Below are 22,598 nucleotides of genomic sequence, written 5' to 3' on the forward strand. Positions count from 1 at the left end.
GCCCATTCATATTCCTTAAAAGCATTGTAATTATATTCGTCATATTTGTCATTTGGTTGACTAGGGGTTTTACCATGTCTTTAAGCTCTTCAATATCATTGTTTTTTTCTTATCTGTTAATCAGTTCCTGCTCTGCTTTATGTTCCCTTGAAGAAGATGCAACATCAGCATAGCTTACTCCCGGAATTATGTCTGTTACGGCTGTTGTTATTGGCGTATTATTTTTATTTGTGTTTAATGTTTGTTCTTTATTACGCAGAGGTGGAAATCTTTGGACCTTAAGTGCTTTATAAATTTCGCATCTTTTGTAGTTGGCGGTATGGTTACCTCCACATAAAGCGCATTTAACTTCCTTTATTTGGTTTTTGCATTCCATTCAAAGATGTCTACCAGCTGATATTTATGCCGTAACAAAGGTAGCTAAATTGGCTCTAGAATTAACGCCTCTTAACACTAGGGAAAACATTTTCATTGATGGCCAAGCGGCTGTTAAAGCAATTATTGCTCCTTCACTGACTCGCAATATGTTCAACAAGCAGATCCAAAATTGATGAACCCTGCGGAAATGGGCAGGTCATAATTTACTGGATACCAGGACGCAAAGGAATAGAAAGGCAAGAGAGAGTTGATGAGCTCGCTAAGACAGGTATTCGCTTGCTGATTTACCCATTACTCCGCTTTCTGAAAACGCAACCTATATGGGAACACACAACCTCGTACAAAACTGCCAAAATTAAGCTTAGGACTTGGAATACGAAAGCTACAAACTATATTTTATCACTCTCTCGAGAAGACTGCAAAATAAGCAAGTCTATCCTTATTCTGACCTCGAGTTCTGAGCCATCTTTGTATACATGGAAGGAATCGAAAGTTTATTATGTGTAGTTTTTATTTATAAATGCTAGTCTATAATGTGGTTATATATTATATTAATATTATATTTACATATATGCAATAAATAAATAAAATAAGCATATTCAAGTACTCTATTTTATCATATTATATTATATACTTATACATCTTGGTAGATTCTGAATTGAACGCACGAAAAATCTGTGAATAATAAATATTGTAATTGTTGCGTCCCTCAAAAATAATAAAATAAAATGACTAAATGAAGATTCTGACGAATGAAGTATCTCATCTTAACACTTACATCTTGAATTAATGTACTCTTATTTACCTTGCAAATGTTTGCTTTCAGTAAAACTTTGGTTGCTCATTTAGCAACTGGCGTAACTGATCACTAACGAACCAGTATGACTACCTGCTCATGGACTAGTAGGTTTGCTGACGCTTTTGGATTCTCAAGCGGGGTACTACGAACGTTTTACATTTCCTTTTTACGATTGGGTTATTACACAAGGGGCTAGGGGGGAAAATGCAACGATAACCGAAATTAATAGTTTTATAGGTCTCAGGTAACGGTGTTATTTTTTAACAACACAATGACCCTGATAACTGTAAAATGTCATTAATGAGTCAACCAACAATCGGTCGAAAGAATCAATCAACAATCATTAGCATTCACATACTATTAATTGCCTAATGAATGCCAGAGTTCAGAGACTCGAGAATATGTCAAACGAAGATTAAAATAGTAGAAAAAAGTATGCCAAAAGAGCGAAAAGCTACGCAGAGATTGAAAGGGGAAATATACACCAACTATAATAAATAAAATTAAAATATCAAAAGCTTCCAAATTATTTATTCTTAAATTAACGTAGCACAAATCGACTAACTTCTGCAGATTATACTCTTTTAGATCGCTTATAATGTTTGGCAAACCTGTTCTATGCCAATTACGCTAAAAAATACACATACACACATACATTTGAATATAGATTCATCAATGAAGATGTTTGCGTTACATAAACGTTAGTTTTGATGTCATTCAAAATTATTTTTTAGGTAAATAGATATTTAAAAATCATTAAATTTATGTGGCTGTGGTGAAGGCAAATGTTTTCTTATATTTAATATAAACATATATAGGTACTCGTACATGTTCATATGTATACAGTAGTGTGTACTAGCTTGTATGCATATTTATATAACCCACGATGTGCTTTTACCCAATGCTACTGCTTCTACTTGAGCTCGCCGTGATGAGCGGTAACTTGATGATATCATCATTTGAACTGGTATTTTAAATATTTGCTGTTGTTTGAAATGACAGAAAATGTACATACAAAGAAAAACTGCGGGGTCAAATTAACCAGACGCTATTTGTGTTCATCTTTTAGCAATAAATTTAGTATTTTGTGCATGTTTTGCAAATAAGTTTGGTTGTCTACTTGTTTGCAGTAGCAAAGCTGATTTATTTGCATATAATTAATATTATTGACAAATAAGTGTATGCTTGTCCCAGCGCAATAGGAAAGGTAAATCTCAGCTGTGTATGTGCAATACAAATGTATGTGTGCAAATACTCATATGCTATTTTTTGCTGCAGTTGTAGGCTAAACGATGCGATTACGCGCCGGTTGTGAAGTGTGAATGTTTATCCTGCTTGGCATTATAATTTGATTATCAACTTAAGTGTTAGTATGCAAAATCGAGCAATGTGCTTTAAATTTTAAAGAGGCAGATGAGTGATAGGTTTTTAAGTGCGAAATCGTATTCAGGTACTTGAATTGAGGTTTACTCTTTTCAAAACTGATGAAAGGTAACATCTTTATTGTAGATGACACATAATTGTTTATGGGTTATGATTTCATAACTATATATGACACGTAAATAAAATTAAAAAATAGAAATCACAACACTTAAAGCGCAAACTTGATTCGCTAAGGGCGAAATTTTTGTTGGGTATTGATTGAGAGTAGCCAAGCGACTTTGATTGCAGTGTTTCCCGTGCGTAAAACTGCTGCAGAGCCTTTGAAGAATTTGTAAGCATTTCCATCTGCTACATATAGAGTTAGTTAGATTTGAATAAAAGTCGACAGTTTGGAGACGTACCTGTCAAGTTTTTGTAACAGCACTTTACTGACCAAGATTTGACGCATAATGTGAAGATTCAAAACTATTTCGGACCACTTGAATTTACTAGCGCCAGAAAGGTGAAAACAGAAAATATCTTATGCCTTTCTCACTTCGTGGGACGCTAAACTGATGCAGAGCTTAGTAGTATATTCGCAGAGGAAGTGGAAGATAGTTTTTTGTTTCTCCGGTTGATTAGAATCATGGTAGTATATATTGTAAGGGATGCCTATTTTAGCTGTTTGCTCTCCTATGGAGCAGGGGTCAGTTATCACTGCTGTGAGTCTGCAGGCATCCCTTTGTTTCATATTTGTCAATGTTCTCGTTTATTTGTGGTTGTAGGTGAGCCCGGTCAGCAAAACTTTGCATGTTATCTGATCCCTCCAACTACAATCCGCGATTGGTAGATATTTTGAGGAGATTGCACCCAGTGGTGTGAATACCGATTCTGCAGGAATGTTATTCATGGCATTTCCTCCTCTTACCAGTCCGTCTGCTTTTGCATTTCCTTCAATCTTTCGATGTCCCGGGACCCAAATTAAGACAACGTTATGGTTTAAGTTCAAGTTGGTAAGGCTATTTCTGCTTTGTTCCACCAGTTATGAGGTTATGGTAGCCGAATACAGTGCCTGAATTACAGCTGTGCTATCCGAAAGAATAGCGAGATTGCTCTTAAAAGAGAAGTATACGATTAGTAGCCTATAAGCTTGCTCAATTGCCAGTACTTGAGCCTAGAAGACACTGCAAGTATTAAGAAAAAGCAAAGATTTTCCAATTCTAAATTTATCAGAAATTTGTGAGCTCCAACACCACAAGCCATTTTTGAACCATCTGTGTACACTTTAGTGCTGAAGGTGTTAAGTAAAATTCCCTTATTCCACACCTTCCAAGATGGATTGAGAGTGGCAAAATTCCAATTGAACTCCACCGCTGGGAGAATGTAATCAGTCATCTCCAAGGTGACATAATAACCGACTGGGTGATCATACGTTTTTTCCTTCCAGCAACTCGCTTAATTTAATCTAAATGCATTCATGGTTGCCATTTTCTTGACATGGGGATTTACGAAAATATTATGTGTCAGTGAATTAAGAGCATACCTAGGACTTGATCTTATTGCACCGACCTCTATTGCTCAGGCTAATGTATTTCGCCAAGTAATTTGATGTTGATGTGTCTTCCAAGAGATTTCCACCAAACTACTGACCCATATGATAAAATTGGTCGTATCACCGCCTTATACAACTATAAAGTATTCTTGGCTGTAAGACCCAATCCCCTTCGAATCACACGTTTACACGCCTACAGAGCAATTTCTGCATTCCTTGCCCGTTTTTCAGTGTTCAGTTTCCAGCTAAGTTTGGAGTTCAAGATTATCTCTAAGTTAGCTTTACTGTCATAATAAGGATGAAGAAAAAAACTTGAAAACCATAGTATTGCAAAAGGATCTTTATCATATTCAGCTTAATGTCGCCCTATGTATGACTCCAGTTTATTTTCGTATGTTTCCATGACACCTAATACTTCCTGGCGCGTCTCGTTGCATGGAAGTGTGTGGTAGTGGTTGTTTTACATTAAACCTGATCGTGCAAAACTACATGCAACTTGTTATTGTTTCTAGAGAAGACTTTATTTGCAAACAATTTCTGTCTAATTTAGGCCAACATTTTATAAAATCAGATTCCAACAACAAAGCAGAACAGGGAGTAAGATTTTAGTCAAAACCGCTTGGCACTAAGTGCGTTAAAAAGACTTTTCATATAAAAAAAGAGTCCTCTGGATTGACATTGCTTGCCTATAGTAAATGAATTTTCATTTTCCGAATTTCCATTTCCAGCTTTCATCCTGAGTTTTGCTCACACTTCGGCATATCATTATGATAATGGGACTGTTTATATACAATATTTATGAGTATTATTTTATTCAAGTACTGGTGCGCTTATACATTTTTTCGCTCGTTAATAAGTAACGCTTGAATTACTCGTAGATTCCACTTAGCGACAACTTCAATTCACTTTTCAAAACATCTACAGAAATCAGTTGTTTTTTCAATATATTTGACGATATATATTGGCGCGTACACTCTTTTTGGGTGTTTAGCCGAGCTCCTCCTCCTATTTGTGGTGTGCGTCTTGATGCTGTTCCACATATGGAGGGCCCTACAGTTTTAAGCCGACTCCGAACGGCAGATATTTTTATGAGGAGCTTTTTCATAGCAGAAATACACTCGGAGGTTTGCCATTGCCTGCCGAGGGGCAACCGCTATTAGAAAAATATTTTTATTAATTTTGCTTTCACCGAGATTCGAACCGACGTTCTCTCTGAGAATTCCGAATGGTAGTCACGCACCAACCCATTCGGCTACGGCGGCCGCTATATATTTGACTGTTGTTTTCAAATTAACAAAAACAAAAACAGAAAAACAAAAAATAAAATAGTGATACAAAAACAAAACCGTGTGGGGTTTGCGCGTGATGTACTCGAATGCCTTTGTTGTTCAGTTGACGAAAAACCTTGATGGTCAGCCCCCATTACGGTTCTGCTTGAATAGTTATAAACACAGAACCAGAAATATACCAAACTACATAACAAATCAATATACATAATCACGCTAGCTATACCAGTTGTAGTTGGTGGCAATGCATGTGTAGATATGTGAAAAACAAATTCATAAACATACATACATACCAACAAATGCGTGAGCACAAAGCTAACTGACCGACTGTTTGTGGCTTCCTACTCAGTACTTAAACACAATAAAAATTATTATATGAGGAAGGTTTAAGAAGAATTATTGAAAATTGATTTAAAATCAATATTATCTTTTAGCACAATAAAAAAAATATTTATACAAAATAAAATAAAAACAAAGCAAAATTATAAATAAGAAGGTTGTTAAAAAGTGGGTTTGCATTCGTTTGTTCAAGTTAAAAATATATATTGGAGAATATAGGAAAAGAAAAAAAAAACACAAAGGCCAAGCCACTTATTTTATGTCAAGGATATTTCTTTCCAGTACTTTTGCAGAAATAGATAAACTTTAAACAGCATGTCGCTGTTTCGTTGATTTCACTAAAGCTTTTGATAGAGTTTTAAAAGAGGTAATTGAAATTTTGCAAAAACGTAATATAGATAACTGAATCGTCTCAGCTATTCAGATAACCACAATCATTGGATAAAGGAAGGCAATAGCTTAAGCTCTATACTCCTTAACTTAATTATCGATGAGATAATCGCAAAGGTCAAATGTGCAGCTAGGGGATACAAACTAACAACAGAAATAAAAATAATATGCTACACGGATTACGTAGTATCCGAACGACAATGATTTACTTACAGTTTCAAAAAAGCTGCAGATTCGCATCAAAACCAAATCCTTAACAGGCTTAAGGCAGCCATTAAGGTGCAAGCTTTCAGTGTACGGTTCACCTTTTGGACAAATTATGGAACTCAACTATCTCGGTGCCAAAATAACCATCTCTAAATATGTCAGCTCTAAAGATGTCATCGGTTAGAGCAGAAAGAGACGGAGGGAATGGAACCATCCCGTACAAAAAATGGGCAATCAATTTATAGCAAAAAATTTTAATGGTAGAAAACCCGAACTCTGGAAGACATCCCTTTCGACCATCCAAAAGGTTTCGAGAATGGTGGACCTCAATCTCAACCGAGGCATGACTTTTTCGATATGTTTTAAGTTACCTATTATGAATTTATATTGTGCGTTTTCCATTTTCAATCTAAAAATGTTGTGAAGCAGGATATTATTCTAAAATAAAGAAGAAGAAGAGTAGTTACCGTTATAATGAATACCAATGGAGATGCTGCAGATGTGTGCATAAAAAAGCGGTGGAAAAATGTATTGACGCTAAAAACTCTACCATAGCGAAGGTATTAGCTGTAATATTAAAATATAATTAAGGAAAAGCTCAAAATTTCATTCAAAAATGCTTTTTTATCACCCGCAGCGTGGCAATAAGGCACTTTTAGTAAGTGGTCAAACACGGACTATGGTCACGGTAACATCCTGAATGACATGTTGGAGCTTCCCGGACAGGTGGACTATGCAGTCCCGCCTACACTTGCCATTACAACGTTCACGACTCTCCTACCCTCGAGGGAAGAGTGGGAATGGAACGAGGTAAGACAGGGCGAATCCATTCATGTATACACAGCTGGCTCAAAGCTCGAGGGCAGGGTGGGTGGAGTTGTATATTCCGAACATCTGGGGATCTCCATCAGTTTTCGGCTTTCCGACTACTTAACTACTCTTAACTTTCACTGTCTTAATGCCCAATAATGAAAATATTACAGAAAATTTAAAGCGGAGTGTGTTTGAAAATTACAAAAAAAAAAAAAAAAAATCCCAGAAATGTTGAACAAAAAAGTATACATTTTTTTCTTAAACAAATATGTAAAAAAATATATTTCAACCTTAAAACTTAAAAAAATTATGAAAATATTAAAAAATTTTGATAGGTAATTCACTTTATAAAATTCTCTACCACAATTTTCAATATCGAATATTTTTCAAAATTATTACATTTTTGTTTTCAAAGAATGTTCATTTTCTTCTTTTTACACTCTTCGTACGCTTGAAAACAAATATACATCAATGTTAAACTACTTCGATCACTCGACATGCAATCGCTTAAATACCTATTTTCTGGACTACAGAAACTCTCTTTGGTCTACAGGTAAACAGGCAAATAAAAAGTTATCTATTTAGTTTGCAAACCTATTTTAAAATTTGTTAATTTCTATATTTGAACAATAAATTTATAGAAGAGTTTTATAGAAGAAGACACCAGTAAATGGGAATAAAAAAATGTTAATTAATTACATGAAATATTTACCAGAATTTTCTCGTTAATCATGGTCCACGAAAAAAGTCGTTGATTCTGCAATTTGTTACTGACTTTTGCTTTTCGTATTCACTTTTACCTCTTTCGTTGCTCTGCTAGTACCTTTTCTATTGACAAATTAATTTATTATTTTTTTGAAATTAATTGTTAATTTTTTAGTTTTTTTAAGCACTTTTTTAAATTTTGCTTTATTTGGTTGTAATTAATTTAAAATGAATAAAATTAATGCACATATTTTGTTTGCGTTATTTGCTGCGTTTTAAAAGCCTTGAAGCTTTTTGTTTTTGTTGATGTTGCTTTTTTGTGCCGGTGTTGAAAAGCAGTTGATTAAAACAATTTTTTTGCGTTTTTTGATAGCTGCAAAGCAAAAAAATAAATTAAAGTATTTTAATGAATTTGCTGTGTGGAAATAATACATTAAAATTTTATGGAGCTGGTGGTGAAAGCAGAAAGAAATGAAAACTATGCAACTGTTGAGTTTTGCTATTTGCAGATATTTTGTTGTTTTCTTTTAAATACTTTAGTTCAGAAGCGTGGATTGAGTTAAGTATTACTGGCAAAAAATTATTAATTGTCGACATATCTGATTTGAAATAAATACTGATTATTTATATGTATTTCGCTCGATGACGCAAATAAAGGTTAACTAAAACGAAAGTTGTGAAGTTTTTGTTGTTGCATTTGTACTAGAAATGTTTCTTCGTGTTAGCTTAGATTTAAAAATTAGATTTTGAACTCCGAAACAGCCAAAGTTAATTTACTAAAGAAGAAGTAAAATGCTAAAAAGATTTGCATATTGTTGTGTCAGTTTCGTATTAAATAGCCCAAATAAAGGACCAAGATGTTATGAGCGGATAATTTCTTAAATAAACAGCTATTCACTAATTACACAGTACAACAAGATTAAATGGCTTTTATAGCAAAATAATCAGGTTAAATTTTTAAAAGCAGAAATCGTGATGATGTGGTGCTAATGGTGTCAGGACTGTGTCCCAACACAATCAGTGGGATCATCCAAAGGGCGTTAGGCGAGCTTAACTCTTGGGCCACAAGATGTGGCCTAAGTTTAAATCCGCGTAAAACAGAACTTATGCTTTTTACCACCAGAGACATGGTACCAATTTTTACCCTACCAAATATCAACGGACAAACTCTTTCACTTTCACCCAGTGCAAAGTACTTAGGGGTAATTCTGGACTCCAAACTTAGCTGGAAATTAAACATCGAAGAACGGGTAAGGAAAGCAGAAATTGCTTTATATGCCTGTAAACGTATGCTTAGAAGAAAATGGGGTGTTCAACCTAAGCATACATTATAGCTGTATGAGGCGGTTAAACGGCCTATTTTATCGTATGGTTCGGTAGTTTGGTGGAAGGCTCTAGGGAGAAAGTAGAATACCAAATTACTCGGCAGAATACAAAGATCAGCCTGTGCAATAATGGCCGGTGCAATCAGATCATGTCCTAGAGAGGCTCTCAATGCACTAGCACACGTTATTCCAATAGACCTACATATAAAGAAGACGGCAACCATGAGTGCATTTAGGTTAAATGAAGCGGGTTGCTGGAAAGAAAAAACTTATGGTCACGCTAGTCTATTGTTGCGACAAGCTCAGCTAATCTCGGTGAGGATGGACTACATCGTCCCGACGGTAACTTTCAATAGGAATTTTGCCACTCTCTTTCCATCAAAGGAAGAGTGGAATAAGGGATTCTCTCTAAACAACTTCGACACCACAGTCTATACAGATGGCAGTAAACTGGATTGTGGTGTTAGAGCTGGTATATATTTTCAGAAACTTAAAATTGAGAAATCTCTGCGTCTTCCTAATACCAGCAGTGTCTTCCAAGCGGAAGTACTGGCAATTGGGGAAGCTTGTAGGCTACTAAACAAGGATTTCTCTTTTAAGGGCAATATCGCTATTCTTTCGGATAGCCAAGCTGCATTCCAGGCACTGGGTTCGGCTACAACAACTTCTAAAGTGGTACTAATATACATAGTAGGAATAGCCTCACCACCTTGAGTGAAAACCATAAAGTAACCTTAATTTGGGCCCCGGGTCACCGGAACATAGAAGGTAACGAAAAAGCCGATGAACTGCCAAGAGGGGGATCTGCCATGAATAACGCTCTTGCAGAATCGGTATTCACACTAATTTCCTAAAATACCTTTGAATCACAGATTGCAAATGGAGAGACCAGACGAAATGCAAAATCAGCAGGACGTTATGGCCCACCTACAACCTCAAGCAATCGTCGATTTTGATAAACGGGAAATGGAGGGACGCCTTTAGACTAACGGCAGTCATACCTGGCTTCGGCTTCTGGTCTATCGGAGAACAAGCCGCCAAAATGGGCATCTCTCACAACACATACTGTCATAGTTGTAAACAACCGCAGAAAAAGGAAACAATCTTCCATTTCCTCTGCCCTATGGAAGGACAGAATGTTAACCCTGGGTAAACCGATTGTTCGAGAGTCGCGAGCAACTGTCTATGCCAGACGTCAACAGCCTAATAAGGTTCCTAAACCGCACAGATTGGATATAGTCTTGCTGTAAGTAACTGTTAAACAAGTTGGTAATGAGGATGTGGCAACAAAATGGTGCGGAATGGTGGATTCTGTATTAATCACCACTCTAACCAACCAACCATCTAACTTTTCAGAGTCGTATCCAGCTGCCTAAAGTTTTAGTTGTGTATATACAATTTTTGCAAGTTACTCGTACTAAGTTATTAATTTTTCTTGGTATTTCTATAGTTTGCTTTTCAATTGCTTTTGTAAAATATTTATTTATTTTAATTTCCATTGAAACCACATTGTGTAACGTAGTGAAGCTCCATAAAATACTAGTTTTATAAATGCAGACTAATTGGGAATGTACCAACATTCCTGTCCCTCGTATCTATATCTGATATCTCGTTTTTTACTTTTCTTGCCAATAAGTATTTAATACTTTTCTTTCCATATTTATTTCAGTCACAATGAAAATTATTAGGTTTAATCAGTTTCATTGATTTCCGAAGTTAAAGCAATAAATAATTAATACATGCTTTGAATTGCAATTATTTAGTTGTGTAGTTTCATTTGAGTAAAAACTTAAAATTTATATGGAGTTTTGTCACTGTGGCCATTTTTGGTGGCAATAAATCTGTTAGATGTTTTACTTGAGTAAGTCTCCAATTGAGGTGCCCCTGATAAATAAAAAAATATAGCAAGCAACCTCGAATATTGCAACGATATTTTTAAACTCATGGGTGAATATGCGAATATTACCAAGGTATCGCAAATTTATGTAAAAGTGTTATAACAGATGAAAAGAGGCGAATAAATATACAGCATGAGGATTTAAAACATTTTAAAATTTTCAAAATGAGAAACATTTTACAAACCTTTCAACAAAAAAATTTGTTTACCTGACGGTGTTGCTTATTTTCGCCGAAAAAGAAATGCACAAAGGATTTTTTTTCATTATAAAAAATTAGCTTATTATACTAAAAATTAAAGAGCTCTAAAACTGAATACAAAAAATTCCTCTGCAAATTCTAACTAAAATCCAAGGAATTGGGATGAAAACTTTGTGGAGTTTTTGCAGTTTTCTGGGAAATAAGCTATAATTTTGCAAAACAAAAAGGTAATATCGTATTGTCGTAAGCTCTATGCATTTACCTAATTAAATCTTATTCAAGCAAGTGTTATATCATATTTTGGTATATATTTAGTAACTGTACATTTACATGTGGTAATAGAGTCGAAAGTCAAACGCAATGTTTTACTTCAAAGGTTCATTATAAACGACGAAAAATAATTTGTTGCCGACTTAGGTTCTAATTTCTGACAGCTTATCTACTATATCTGGAAATGTACTTAAATGTTGAAACACTCTCTCATGATCTGCCATTCCAAAATATGTGAGCCTTTTTTGCATCGAAACTTTTCTAGCTGGGACACTTGGCTGATGTACTTGCTTTAACTTGGTCCAAGCTGCAATGGCTGACTTTTCGTGTTTGTAACGATTTTATATTTAGGATAATTAAAGCCAAAGCCTTTTCATGCTTAATAACCCATTTAAGCACATCAGCATATTTCATATCGTCACTCTTGATCGATTGACCGCTAGTCACCGTCTAAAGTTCTGCAACAACTCGCAACTACGCATCTGTATAGATCAGAAATCATATTTTCTTTCACCCAGCTTATCAGTCTGGTGTACGGTACTCACACTGGGATCATTATTATTTTGCAACATGATTTGAAATCCCTTACTTTAGAGCTCTGGACCCATAACCTAACGGAGCTGAAAATCCAGCACAACGTGTTACTTCAAAGGTTTATTATAAACCAATAACTACTAACAATATGTAACAAAAGAAAAATATGCAAATATAATATTACTTTACCACACACAAGAAGCATGATTATGAAAAATTTTCCAATTTTGAGTTAATGGGTTGCCTTGATTAACCATGCATTCTATGTTACCAGTAAGAAACCACAAATAACTTTTTATATCAGAAATTAAACTTCATAAAGCAATAAACCTTCAAAGTTGATTTCCCAATTTTTTCGATTTTGCCGATTCACATTTCTTGTAGATATAAGCGGGACGAAATATGTAGGCTCAGCCTTTTCTTTTTTCTGTAAAAGCTTTGTTTAAACATTGTTTGTGTAGCTAAAATATATAGTTTGCGAGGCGCTAGGTATTTACACTTTGCCGCGATCAGGATATGTTGCGCAACAGACAAATTGATGCAACTTTGAAATTAAATAAATTATAATTTTTCAAATTAATTTGTCTTTATATTAGAAAATTCAAAAGCTTAACGCCTTTATCTTTCTTTTTATTAATATATATTATGGGAGAGTTCGTCTAGGGTATGCAAACTTATAGAAATCTAAAATCACTGTATCTAAAGTGAACCTTTGGTGCGCCTACCAGATAGCAATCCTTTCGTACTTATTAGTACTGCTTCAGACGTAAGTGAACTGAATATATTTGCAGCCTATGAAATATCTAAAGAAAGTGATTACCTCTGTTTTGCTCGGGATACACTTTAACAAATGAAGCGGAACAATTTTTTGAAATATTATCCGAAGAATGCATCAAAAAGCTAATTTTAGTAAATATAATGTCGCTGGCAAACTTGGATTTTGTCTTTTAGTGAATAAAATTTTGACATTGATACTTGGAAAAACAAATTTGTGCAAGTACAGCATAAATCGCTTTTGTGGAAAACTTAGTTATTTTGCTTACAGAAGAAAGGCAACCAGTTTTTATAGTATAATTAATATTTGATGGTGTTTTTCAGTATGTGTTTGTATATTGAATATATATGCAGTGAATCCGAACATTGAATCTGATTGTTCCGACTTATACTTACTTGGAATCAGAGCAGAGTGGAATCCCTGTTAGTGCCATAAAACTATGGAATTCTAAACCAACTACAATAAAGCTTATAGAACAAGCAAAGTGTTAAAAAACTGCAGTTTCTAACTACTTGTAACCTTTAATCCCCCTTCCCTTTTCCCATCCCCAGCATCTTTCTCTTTTTCTTACTTATTATACTAAGTTTTAGTCTATTAGTTTAATACTTAAAACAATTTTATTGATTTTCTAGAAATATAAGAAGATGTACTACCACATCTCTGGTCTTACTATGTACAAAAAATAACCAATTAAATAGAATTGAATTGAATTGAATTGAATATTCTATATTATTTATATTCTATAAAATTTCACATCCCTAACTAATTCGTTGTAAATATTTTTAAAAGTGTTAATGAAAAAATTATGTGGAACAACATCAAGACGCACGCCACAAATAGGAGAAGGAGCTCGGCCAAACACCCAAAAAGGGTGTACGCACCAATATATATATATGAAAAAATTAAACATTAACCGGATATTTGAAAAAATTATTTTTTTGAAATCTAATTAAGCCATAAAGCCGTGTTTATTTGTGCTGTGCCTGAAGAGTGTATACAAAAGACGTATGTAGCAAACCTGATTTGTCGCTCTAAATGAAAGACTTAAGTAACGAACTCTGAATATTGGAATTTATTTTACTATTGCGTACATTTGAAGAATTGATAGCTTTGAAAGTTAAATTATATATAGATTTTTATTTTACATGCTATAAAAATTTTGAAGATATTATTAAGAAATTTAATTTAATACCACAAGCACTCCTATTTGAAAAAAACTTTGGTTCGCATTTTAAACTTTTTATTTGAGGCAAACGTTTTGATAGTTGACCTTACTTATTGGAATCTGCTAAATTCAATGGCACTCACGATAATAGCTGGAGTTGTTAATTTAAAAATCCAGGCAATGGTAAGTTATTCGCATATAAAAACTTGAAATAAAAGCAAAAACTATATAATTCGCGTAATATGCAAAGTCTCTTTTGGGAATGAGCTCTTAAAAAATTGATTAGCTGAGAATTTACAAAACTCATAAAAGCTCTTATCAGGTAGAGCAAAAACAATAGCTCCTTTAAAGCTATTTTGGTGTAAATTTCTTCGCACAGAGGATGCCGCATTATAATCCGCGCTTCTTCTCCAACGCACGCATGCTTAGCTATACGCACATTTATGTTGTTGATGATGTTGTTGTTTCTGCATTTATTACAATTTCGTATTTTGCATATATGCGCCCCCATTAAGTGCTATATATATCCCAACTGTAAGCGCACAAGTGCCTATTATATGGAACCGGATATTGAGAGTTGATGGCGGAGGTACCAAAAAGGTGCAATCGGCAGAGTGGAGCTGGTGCAATCAGAACAGTATACGTAATGTATTAGCTGAGCACTAGAGGCTCGAACCAAAATATGCTGCTGCTGGCGTTGGAGTCGAACGCATGTCAATTCCTGATAGTACTGATATAAAATCACCGTGAACTTGATTGCGCTTAGCTGCATTTATGCATATCCCATTATCTGTGCTTGTTTTTGCGGCATGTCGGCGAAAATTCAAAAATAACAACAAAGAAAAATGATAATAATAACAGCAGGCCACAAATTAAAGATGAATATCTAGTTGATATAAAACCGAAAATAATTTTTTAATCCAATCCGCTGTGCAACGAAGAAAAAATGCAGCCATTACTGAGTGCAGGAGTGTTAGGGGATGTGAAGCGAGCGCGAAATTAGTTCGTGTATGTCTGTGTGTTAAAACGATAACGCTGCAACTGATCAACTGCAGCACAATGCTGTGAGTCCCTTCACTTTCTGTCATGGCTTTGGGGTTTAATTGAGTAAAAATCATGTTCGCGGCTGCTGATCACTTACACAAAATTGTTGATGGTCAGAGATATGATTTTCCGACGCATACGCATGGATCAAATGAAAAAGTTTGTTAAATTTCGAAAGCTCATGGAGTTTCAGAGAAGGCAGAGGGGAGCAAAGTATATAGATAAAAAACGAAGGCAGAGGGGAGCAAATATATAGAAAAAAAATGAAGGCAGAGTTTCTAGCTATTTTGTGTTTTTGAATATACAAATGTCGAATTTTTGTAATTTTTTAAAAAGAATTGAAATTATTTGCTTTGACTAAAATGAGAAGCAAAAGTTCAAAATTGTCAAGCAAAACGGCTGAACTCAAAAATCTGTGACATAATTTTCTTCGAACGGGTAGATTAAGATCATTAGCAAGTAAAAATAATAAATTGCCAAGAAAAAAGTTCTTACCGTATTTATCAAAGAACAAAAAAAAAAATATTTAAGCATTATTTTGAGATTTTAAAAACTGGCGATCAATAATTAGAATAAATTTCGGAGTTTCTTTGTATTGTATCGTATTAGAAGATTAGATTTTCTCGGCCAAAAGAAAAACTTGACGATTCTCTTGTTAGTTGCTATTTTTTTTTATCGAAATGGTTCCATTGGTTTTACTTTTTTGAACATTTTTGAACAGAAGTAACGGGTGATCAATTAAGAGGAGTTTTTTTCATTTGCGTTTTTTTTACAGATCGCGCGCGAGTTGTGGGAAACTGTCATCGTGGATTTGTTGAACAGCGTTTGGCATTTCATCATGGAAAGACTCACACCGCAACAACGTCTACAAATTGTTCAACTGTATTATGAAAATCAGCGTTCTGTGACAAATGTTTTTCGTGCGCTTAGACCGCATTATGGTCAACATAATCGGCCTGGCTTAAACACTATTCGACATACCATCAACAAATTTGAATCCGAATATTCATTGATGGATAATTCTCGACCGAATAGACCACGTCCAGCAAGAAGCATTGAGAATATAGCGGCAGTAGCAGAGAGTGTACGTGAAAACCGCGATGAATCGATTCGGCACCGTTCTCAGCAACTTGGACTGTCGTATGGAACAACTTGGTCAATTTTACGGAAGGATCTTCATTTAAAAGCATACAAAATACAGCTCGTACAAGAACTAAAGCCAAATGACCTTCCTGCACGTCACCGTTTTGCTGATTGGGCTCTTGAAAAGATTGAAGAAGATCCGCTGTTTTCGAGCAAAATTTTGTTCAGCGATGAGGCGCATTTCTGGCTCAATGGTTACGTCAATAAGCAAAATTGCCGTATTTGGGATGAAGAGCAACCAAAACAGGTTCAAGAGCTACCTTTACACCCAGAGAAAACAACGGTCTGGTGTGGTTTATGGGCTGGTGGAATCATCGGTCCATATTTTTTCAAAAATGATGATGGCCGCAACGTAACTGTGAATGGTGCTCGCTACCGTACCATGATATCGGACTTTTTGCTACCTGAAATTGAATCTAATGATCTCTACGACATTTGCTTTCAACAAGACGGAGCCACTTGCCATACAGCTCGTGAAACAATGACTTTATTAAGAAGTCATTTCGGAGAGCAGCTGATTTCACGTTTAGGACCTGTGAGTTGGCCACCAAGATCTTGTGATATCACACCTTTGGACTTTTTTCTTTGGGGATTCGTGAAGTCCACGGTCTATGCTGATAAACCAGCTACGATTGAAGCTCTGGAAGCCAACATTACGCGTGTTATTCACGACATACCAGTCGAAATGCTCGAACGAGTGATTGAAAATTGGACCTTCAGAATGGACCACCTTAAGCGTAGTTGCGGCCAACATTTGAATGAAGTCATATTCAAAAAGTAAATGTCAAAGAATGTCCTTTCAAATGATAAATAAAGGTTTTGAACATAATTTACATTTTTGTTTCTTTTTAACTATTGAAAAAAAACACCTCATGATTGATCACCCGTTAATAATAATTTTTTGAGTTTAAGTTTTTTGGTCGAAAATAAAACTCATTGTTGGAGCTTTATTATTTTTGTCGGGATTAAATACAAATTTTTTAATGTTTGTTTTTTTGTTATTTTTGTTTGTTTTTTGGTAGATCGATGATGGCTTATCAAAACGCCACTACTCAAGCGATTTAAGCAGCTCCACCATTCTCCAAATAGATATTATTTCGAATCAAAATGTAAGGCTCGCATTTAAATTTTTTATCAAAAAAATATAACTCCAGTAATTGGTCAAATACTGGCATCATTTGTAAATATTGAAATTAAATTTTTGATCTCAGATGAGACTAGTCATAAATACCTCTTCTGAGCAAACAAGCCAATACTTGAAAATTCTTATATTATATCTTACCAGCCCTTCTATACGCGCATTTGTTTTACGTTTTTATGCCTGACTAGTTTTGCATAACAAAGCTAAGCTTCTTTTGAACTAGCATAATTACAATTTACAAGTTTTGACGTTGGCTTCTATTTGACTAGTTTTACTTAACTTAAACCTATTTACTATTTCGATTTCAAATATTTTCACTTTTATGGAATCCACATTAAACTACAATACCTTCAACTTTAGTTATTTTAGTTTTGGAAAAATACTATTGGACAATACTACTCAAAAATTAAAAAAAAAATATTAATAAAAAAGTGCCTAATAGTCAATTATGACCGTATTGATAACTTTTGGGTTGGTTGTATTAAAAATCTAAATATGTAATACACTTTGTTTGTTTATTTATTCAGTGGAATAAAAATTGATAAAATTTGTCACATTAATAGATATTTTTATGAAAAATATAATAATAATCTTAATCCGTAAGAAGAAAGAAAGCTTAAAAAGTCAGTTATTTGAAAACCTAAGTAAGAATAATGAAAGAGTATTTAGAAAAAGCAAAGTCAATCCCAAAAGGTTCGTAGATAGTATTGAAATCTATCAGAGCTCTCATGACAGATGCATTCCTTGGACACAGAATTCTTATAAAGCCAACGGGAAAAATTAAATTATGAAGCGATCAAGGAGGGTGGAGCAATCCATGACGCCTTGAATAATAGCAAAGACGAAAGATTAAGACAAAATAGATTTCCGAGACTTCAGAGATTTTGAACTGATAGGCAAGCTACTAGAATAGTATGATAATATGGAGTCATAAAACTGAAGGGTGCGTAGCTTTAGCACTTTATCCTACATACTTTTGTACATACTTTTTTTCTTTAAATTTATTGTGTAATTTTATTTCAACAGCTGTTATTTAACAAACATTTGAGTAATTCACTCAGAATATTCCAATTCACTCAGAAATGATTTGAAGAATTTCAAAAATAAAATAATAATAAAATAAATAATATTTTTAGCTGTTTTTGTTTGTTTTAGAAGTTAAGAAATTAGTTAGTTAGTTAACAAGAACAATCAATTAGAGGCTGAAGTATTAAAGAAAATATGTTCAAAAAATTGAACACAACTTTAGTTGCAATGCTACGTATATGACGTTGCCACTAATTTTTTATTTCAAAAAGTATTGGAGTATGTAGAAATTATGAGCAATATAATACGAAACAGAAGTTGTTTGCCTTTCCCTTTCAAAAATTGACTGTGGTAAGGTATTTTGTTAGGCGGCCGCCGTGGCCGAATGAGCTGATAAGTGACTAACATTCAGAATTCAGAGAGAACGTAGGTTCAAATCTCGGTGAAACACAAATGAAAAAAAAGCTTTTCTAAAGCGGTCGCCTCTCGGCACGCAATGCCAAAGTATATTTCTGCCATGAAAAAGCTCCTCATAAAAAATATCTGCCTAAAACTGTATGCCCTTCCATTTGTGGAACAACATCAAGACGAACGCCACAAATTGGGGAGGAGCTCGGAACACAAACAAAAAGGGTATACGCGCCAATTACAAAGTATTTTATAAATGTTGGATATAATGAGCATTTCATTATATCCGTATAGACAAGCAAAACACTAAACTCTGTGTGCTAATGTGTGTATTTATAGCCATTAAAATGCTATTTATGGAAAACATTATTTTATTCCCTTTACAAGAAACAAAAAAATGTACTCACAGTTTTTTTTATTTTTCAGGAGTTAGCATTACTTTCTATAAATTATAATCATTTAACACAAAAAGCACAAAAAGTCGCATTGCAGGTATTAGAAATTCTGATTTTATGCAGCGCTCTGCAGATCACTTAATTGACTTGAATCCATGATAACATTGAGTAGTAGCAATAAGGAGAATTCCGTACAGCACAATCGGTCCAACATAATCTTTGAAGTAACAAATTCTGAGCGCTTTTCATAAAGTTCGAATTATTTAATTAATTTCTATTTGTTTCACTTGGTTTTGAATTTAGTATTTTATTATTTTTTAAATATTATTATTTCCCATTAAATATGCACTTCAGCTTTGAAATGAACCATAGGCACATTGACTTTGTTCACCGAACTAATTTAATACCAAATTTATTATTTTGTTAGGTTCCAAGTGTTTTAACCGTTTTTCTATAAATCATTTTAATCACAATTCTGCACAAATTAGTCATAAAATTAGTTGTTGCATTAGCCGTTTTAAAAGTTAATCACACCAAGGTATCACAAACACAATCTTCAACTACATGCAATCGCACTCTTGCGTACCATAAACTCACTCACACACACTTAGATGCCATATTAGCGCACATTACAAACAGAATCCGCAGAAATTCTTTCGCTGCCTTTGCTAGAGTTCGATTAGACTTCTGAACTCACCATTAATCACAACTCGTAATGCCAAATGCTGCTCTTGCGTTTGCACTTGATGCCCTCACAAAGGCGGTAGCGTCGTCGACGAAGGTAACAGCGTCTGCGCGAAATCCTTTGCAGCCACAGTCTGTGCAAGCGCTTTCGTCGACAGCCAGATTGTGCAACATGTGCGAAGTTGCACTGCACTTGTGGTCCACCAAAAGTAACTTGCGTCAGACCTAACCGAATGTATAACAAACTCAACGCCCGACCGTTCGAACAACCGACGAGACGCCCGTTCGATCAAATGATCGTCTTTGGTGGAGGGAGTCACTAAACTGCGGTAGCAATTTGAAACTACAACTACAACACTATACACTAGCTTTATGTTCGCGACCTCGGCAGGCGACGTGGGAGTAAGCGGTGAAGGAGGGTTCCACAAACGCGAGCACGGTACTACTTACGAGTCACAAATCAAGCACTTGTAACACAATCAAAGTCTGGGGAAAGACTGAGGTGTATTTTCGCAATGCGCGACTAATATAAACTGGCCAAGATAATGGCGTAGTCATGGTCATGGCTGTCAATGAGTAGAATTTCTAGAAAGAGCATAAGCGCAGCTCCGCTGTGTTGCGAAAATTTGCAACTTCCCCACGCGAGTGCATTAGAAACTCCTCTGCAATTTGCAATTTGGCCAAAAAAGGAATTCACCACACCCGGCCGAGCAGTTAGCGAAAAGGTCAAATGCAGAAAGGCAGTAGCAATAGCAGCAACATTAACACCAACAGCAGCATCAGAAGTAAGCGCTGACAGAAGCTGGCGTTGACAAGCCGCAGTTGGCTGCTGGCATTATGAGAGCTGCTTTTATTATTCCAAGTAAATTCTCTCCCTCGATTTCGCTTTTCTTCCTCACTTATGCGTGAGGCACACTTGCGTGCTCACCTGACTAGTTTGCGAGCGCATCAATGTAAACACAAAGAAATTTCCAGTGTCAAAGTGACGGCTGGAATGAGTCAACTCGAATTTGCTTAACTTCACATGTCCCCCATTCCACCATAGCTCCACTTACCTATGGTCGCCGCTCTACTCGTGTTGCTCTCTGTTACTTGTAGCTGGCATCCCACTTATTGCTTTTCGTATTGCATTTATTTTTATTGCGCGAAACTCACGTGGCTCTACTCTTCCTTCGGTTTGTTTTGATTGCGGCTTTTGCTTGGCTTCGCTTGGTTTGTTTCTCCGCTACCTCTTTTGATTCTGTTTATTTTTGCTCATTTCATTGCGTCTGCAACAGTGGTGGTTTGTTTACGTGTGTGACGTCACCATGTTTTTATTGTGGTGTGTTTTACATTGAAGCGTTATGTGGGGAACTTTTAACATTTCTCTTAGTACATTGCCCGTCTATTACAAATACTAATGCAAATTGTGAAATTCTTTCCTAAAAGTTTCCTAATGATTTAAACAAAAATTGTATCCGCTGTATTTTGCGGTTAATGCAAAAGTACTCAGTCATCATTAGAGCTACGGAAATGCTTGAACTTAGCGTTATAATTGCATTTCGAGGAAATTCGGAAATCACTAATAACTCAATTTGACAGCCACAAAAACCCAAAGACCAGACCATCCGATTACAAAGTAAAATCGGTCGCTGAGTTTTTTTCTGTCATGAGGTTTCAGAGATATCGTCAGTTAAATGTTTTAGATTAGAGAAAATAAAAAGGAGGTTGTCTGTAAAGTCAGTTTACTGACGATAGTTTCACGTGACAACGTCATAAGAAAATACTGATGGAACGGTTGCATTTTTCATAAGAAACTTTTAATTTTATTTGTTTGATAGATATTTTGTATGGATATAGAGAAGGAAGTAAATGGAATCGCAATGGAATTGATCAAGTTACATTTACACAAACGTGAAAAATGACGAAATATTTATCAAATTCGTGAAAGATATGTTCAATTTTGATTGGGCATCAGACGTTAATAAGTTAACACCACTAAGAGGCACCATCATTGATTTGATTACACTTTACAGATTACACTCGAAATACTCCCTTTCCTTTCCTACTTTTCCTGTCATCGTCCTATTCTCAACAGAGAAATGGTTCATTACCATGCACACAGGAAGAAGGCATATGCAAATACAAATATGTGAATTTATATACATATGCGCATATACATATATACATACATATATATGCTCACTCAAGTAGGAGCGAGCCAGATGTCGAACGTTGCCGAACGCGGGGGCCGATTGTGCCTATTTGTCGTTTGTTCCACGCTCTCGCTTGCAGTTCAAGCAAGGTATATTAGCTAACATTTGCTTGCGTACAGAATAATTTTTAGTTATTTAATATATGGAAAATAACAATAAATTATTATTTTTCAATAAAAAGGAGCACTAGCTGCCAGGGCTTACGGCTCAGTGCTCTAATAAGATTATTTTTTGACTACAAAAGTTAAATTATCAGAGAGATAATTTTCTGGAAACGATTATTAAGCCCTATCGACACATGAATTAATAAAGAAGTTAAGTTATGTGGGAGGTAAATTCATAGGATATAGGGAAGAATATTTACATAGATGTTTAAGTAAAGAGACTTATGGTTTAAATCAATTTTCTCAGATCCGCTCTAATAAAGTAATCTGTCAGTTTCTCAATGTTTTCCTGAGAAGGAGTCTTTAGTATTTCCGATGGAAGATGGTTGTTGAAACTTGTGTTCCTGAGATTCATAAAATGCGTGCAGTCGTTCAAAAGTTTAACTGTTAATGTTGACAGG

The sequence above is a fragment of the Anastrepha ludens genome, chromosome 5 (genome assembly GCF_028408465.1).
Source record: "Anastrepha ludens isolate Willacy chromosome 5, idAnaLude1.1, whole genome shotgun sequence".
Taxonomy (NCBI): Eukaryota; Metazoa; Arthropoda; class Insecta; order Diptera; family Tephritidae; genus Anastrepha; species Anastrepha ludens.